The 5,153-nt window shown below is 42.4% G+C and overlaps 1 protein-coding gene across 2 annotated transcripts in view; it reads left to right on the top strand.

Annotated features, from left to right (window-relative positions):
• The first annotated feature begins 4,296 nt into the window (after nt 1-4,296).
• The window catches only part of SLC8A1 (solute carrier family 8 member A1), a 415,876-nt gene continuing 415,019 nt past the window's right edge, over nt 4,297-5,153 (top strand). For both annotated transcript variants that reach the window (XM_044663276.1, XM_044663277.1), the window contains exon 1: nt 4,297-4,369. The gene's annotated coding sequence lies outside the window, so the exon portion shown is untranslated. The remainder of the gene's footprint in view (nt 4,370-5,153) is intronic.

Genomic DNA, 5,153 nt, shown 5'->3' with positions numbered 1-5,153 from the left:
CCACTACTGCCCATAGCTCCTGTTTTTTAAGTAGTTAGTTCATAGATTCTTCGTACAGTAGTGTCAAAATCTTATAGTTCTAAGACCATCAAAAGGCACTTTTTAGCTTACTCACCTGTACAAGCCCTTTTCCTTAGGTATTTTTGATTCAACCTTCTTCAAGGGCTGCTACCAATGAAGAGTTGAGTCTATCAAAACAATAGAAGCTCTTAAAAGATTCTAATGGGTTGACAGTCAAATTGCTAGAAGAATGAAGAAACCATCCAGCACAGTTTTAGTGGAGACATTCATTGGAAAGTATATGCTCTCATGAACTTTGGCTGATTTTCTGCAGCAAATCATAGTATTTGTGGGATTCCCTTTTGTCTAAATAGGATGCAAACCCTTGAGGGCAAGGACTATTACTTTGGTAATAAGGGAGAGAGGAAAATATTTGTTCTTGTAGCCTCATTCCTAGAGAAGTGCCTTGAGCTTTTAATCATTCTTTAATGTTTATTGAATGAATTTTGTGTTGGGTTCCAGTTTGTTGATAAGTCCATGATCCAAAGATAATTAAGTTATGTGTTGCTCCTTTGGAAAAAAAAATTCTTTAAGAAGGGAAAAAAACAATCTCCTAAAACTAACTATTCAGGACAGCTAGTTTTTCTGCTGTAATAGAATTTGGTTATGAAGTGTCCATTATTCATCATCTCATTCTCACTCTCTTGGAGTTTTAATGTGAAATTGAATTTGTTCCCAGTCCTTTTGGTAGTAAAATTGTGAATTTAATAAAAAAGGGAAAAATATGAAAAGAAGAAAAAGGAACAAGAAAAAGATTGGACAACGCAAAGAAAAAGATGTTGCTACACCTTTACCCCCAACCTTTTCCTTTTCCAAATTTTTTAGCTCAGTGTTTTATTTTTAACTTCCATGGGTTTTTTGGGAGCTTAGATAAGACTCCTTTCTACCACCCCCACTTCCCAGAGAGGTTTTGTAGTGTGTAGTGGTTATTGAAATGTTTTAGATAGAACTGGGACTTTGGAGTTGAAATCCACATTATTTCTTTGCAGCTGAGCAAAAGAACTATTAAGGGACCCATGTGCTTGTCCCAAAGATAATACAAATAGCACAAAATCAGTTGTTTGTTTGTTTTTCCTAGAGAGTAAAAACTCTCTGAGAGAAGGAAGCACTTCCTGTATTTCTTTACTGAGTTATTCATTGTAGAGATTTCTTTGTAATCAGGTCAATCAAGTACGTAACACTAATCACTAGGACATGGTAATAGATGGACTATACAGAACATTTTATTTTGTAAGAGTAACCATTTTTAATAGAATATTGGCTGTAGTGACATTGTTGCACTAAAAAAAAAAATGTGAACTTAAAACTACTCCCCTGTGTGCATTGCACCTGTCTTCATATCATGATTCCTCCCTGTGGAGGCAAAGTAAACTCATTTTACAGATGAAATAAGCCAAGAAAATCAAGACTTGTTTGAGGTCACTTAGCAGGCAGCAGGAAGATTTGAATCCCTGTCCTCTGAATGCAGAGGGAATATTTTTTTTCCTCAAGAGTATAAGGTCTTTAATTCAAACTCCACCACTCTTTTCACTAAATCACACTTTTGAGGCTTTTAAAAAGAAGCTCAATTCTTCCAGTTTTTGCTTCTGGGTCCTAAGAAAGGGTGTGAATAAGATGTCTGCCTTTCACATTTCTCCATGTGTTGAGCAGTAGAGCATTTTTGGCTGAGCATAAGTATCAAGAGTTGTAAAAATAGATTTGATCCAGAAATTCATAAAGAAAAACTAATAGCTTCTTCATTAGGTCTGTTTCCAGTTAACCCATTGACCAATAAATATTTACTTATTTTGATATATTGTTATTGACTTAATTGGCTGATAGGCTATTTTCAAAAAATGTTGGTGAGATAATTTTGATCACTTCCTTGGAGAAATATCCTAGATAAAGGGAAGTTTGGTAATGGAGGATGTAGGATGTAGGTGAGAGGTAAATTATAGGAGAGGTAATACAAAGGGTAGATAATCTGAGTAAGGAAGTTTCCCTAGACAATGTAATTTTCTAGAAATACTTTTGGACTTGAAATCAAGAAGCTTGACTTTGTGTGACCATGAAGTTGACAACCAATCTCTTAGACTCCTAGTTTCTTCTATATGATGAGGAGAGCTATACTTATATGATTTTCCCCAAACAATTATTGTGAGTATAGGACTTGACAAACCTTAAAATGTAAATAATGGGAGTTATTATTTTTCTGATTCTAGATCTGCACTTTCTGGTTATTTGTGACCAAGTGAGCAAGTCACTTGAATTCTTGGGGCTAGGATTTTCTAAAACTTTAAAAGGAGTATATTGAATCACAATAGCTTTAAACTTCCTTCTGACTTTATAATCCTATTATGAAGCCTGAGTCCAGTCTTACAGAGAACAGATTTTTTACTGCAGAAATCTTTATTGAATGATGGCTATGAGTGAGTGGGTAATTGTGTGTGTGTTTGTATATATTTATTTAAACTCTGACTCTCTCTCTCTCTCTCTCTCTCTCTCTCTCTCTCTCTCTCTCTCACACACACACACACACACACACACACACACACACACACACATACACAGATGGCCACACTTTATTTCTTTCGTACCCCTTGAACACTGAATGCTGATATCCCCACTGAATCATCTAGGTTACTGAACTGGGAAGAGGGATGCAGTGGGAATGCGGTGTAGTTCACTGCTTAAGCCTTTCATATTTCTATAAGCCATTTTTGGGGGATCAAGGGAGGGGTGGGGGGAAGGAGGGGAATTCCACTAAGTAAAGGAACTGAACTTTGCTATCCCTACTTTTGTCGCTTTTTTCCCTAGGTTCCTCTATGTCTCTTTCCCTACTTGCCCTGCTTGGAAACAAGGAAATTATATGCGTTCTCCCATATTGCAATAGCAAAGTGTTGTAAGGTTTCAAGAAAACTGATGTATTTTTTTTGTTAATTATTATGAATTGAAATTATTTCTTAAAAAGACTCTATCAACGGGCATAGTTCCTAGTCAGCGGCAACCCGTCGCTTCCAGCAGAGCTGTAACAGGCTTAGCTTTCCCTCAGTTTTTTACTCCTAATTTTAAAAGCTACCTGCCTTTCCCTGCTGGGCTGCAGCGGCTCAGCCTTTATTCCCAGGTGAGCTTCATTCTCCCAGGGAAATACCAATCAGGAAATTCTTTCAGAGCTCTAGGCTAGGGGAATACCCCCTGCTTATCAATGGTGTCAGCATTGAGTAGGATGCAGATGTCCATCACCCACATGTGGCGGAAAGAAGGGAGGGCGCCAGACCGCAACCAAGCCCCATCTCCAGATCTCCTTGCATGCATGTAGCTACACTGAAGACTGGTGTGTGCCAAGGGTTTCCTTTAGTCAGGAGAAACAAAGAATATGGAGGAGAAATAGATCTGTCGTTTTAGAATTCATAATGGAAAGGGGACCTGAAGCGGATTGTGGGCAAAGGGATAGGGTTGATTGGAAAGAGGGAATAGGTAATTTTTTTTTTTAAGTTGGAGTAGATCTGCAGCAGATAATCAATAGTGTGGGCGGGTCTAGTTGTTGATAACAGATGAGAGAGAGAGCGCGAGAGAGAGCAGCAGCTCTCTTGATATGAAAGCCTAAGAAATAGGAAAATATTCTGAGCAGGAGGCTGCCCCTGGGGGAGAAGGAGAAAGGGAGGAGGGCACGTAAGTGGCCGCGCACTCCACACTCTCTCTAGCTCCGACCAACAGGAGGAGAGGCTGAGCAGGGGGTGTGTGTATGAGGCGGAGGGAGGGCGATAGTAGGGGCGGGGAGAAGTCGGGCGCCGGGGCTCCGCCGGCTTCCCTCGGCTGCCTCGCCGTCTCCTTTTCCCGGTGAGCAGAGCAGCAGAGAATGAGGCACAACTTCAAGGGCACCGGAGGAGAGAGCGGCTCGCACTTCTTCTCCCTCCGCGAGCTGCTGCTGCTGCTACTCTTGCCCTTCTCCCGATCGCAGCGGGCGGGTGCGAGTGCCAGTGGCTGTGTGAGTGAGTGCCTGTATGTGTGTGTTTGTGTGTGTGTGTGAGTGCCTGTGAGTGTGTGTGCTTGCCTGTGCGCGCGCTCGCGTGTGTATTTCCTCTCCTCCCGCACATAAGGGATTTGCCGCTGCCGCAGCCGCGGTTCGTCTCAGCCGCTGCTGTTCTAGCCCGCTGTGCATGGGGAGTCTTCCTGGGGTGTCTGGCTTTGTGTTTCCCCAACAAACATGATCAAGGCTATCTCTTCCTGATCGGGATCTATTTAAAGGAGGGAGCGAGGCGTGTTTCCTACTAGCGAGGAGAAACGCACCCTGGAAGGAAAAAAAAGCAATCACACCCCCCAAAACCAGGTAGGATCTCATGGTGGGGAGGCAGCCAAAAGTGAATCCTGGCATGAACTGTCTTTTATTTTGTCATCTACTCTCGTTAATATTGCATCTTTTTTCCCTTTCCTTAGCCTCCCCCCACCCCCATGCCTCATCATCCTTCTTATTATTGCTAGTATTTTATTAAGTAGGATATTTTTTAAAAATGTGTGGTGGCTCTTCTGGGTTTCGCAGGTAGTAACGTTGGGGCGTGTATATCTGTTCGGTGTATATATGCGTGTTTCTTCTGTCTGTCTTGTGTCTGTCTGTCAGTGCTAACTGCAAATGAGAAGAGGGGAAAAGCAAAGATGCAGCATCCTGCGAATCTCCGGCTGGGCTCAGGCGAGTCAGAGCTGTGAGAGGGAGTGAGCCCACCCTTATTGCAGGGGAGGTGCAAAATCAAAGTCTCTATGCAGTCGTCCGCACCCCCAGATCTCAGCCTCCCCTCTTGGGGTCTCCTTCCACCTCCACCCCCTTCTTCCCAACACCTTCCGTTAAATAGAATCTAGGCTCCAGTGTTCCTGGGGCGGGGGTAGCTTTGGGATTGGGGCTAATATGGTGGTAGAAAGACTGAAGGTGTGGCAGGAATCAGGGAAGAAGGAAAGCAAAGAAATATTTCAGGAAAGCAGACTGAAGGGTCTTTGGTCCTTATGCATTATATCATGATGTGGGTTGGGGATGAGAGAGAGAGAAAGAGAGAGAGAGAGAGAGAGAGAGAGAGAGAGAGAGAGAGAGAGAGAGAGAGAGAGAGAGAGAGAGAGAGAGAGAG

This window comes from Gracilinanus agilis, chromosome 2 (genome assembly GCF_016433145.1).
Source record: "Gracilinanus agilis isolate LMUSP501 chromosome 2, AgileGrace, whole genome shotgun sequence".
Taxonomy (NCBI): domain Eukaryota; kingdom Metazoa; phylum Chordata; class Mammalia; order Didelphimorphia; family Didelphidae; genus Gracilinanus; species Gracilinanus agilis.
The sequence above is the reverse complement of the archived record's forward strand: the minus strand, read 5'-3'. Positions and strand labels throughout refer to the sequence as shown.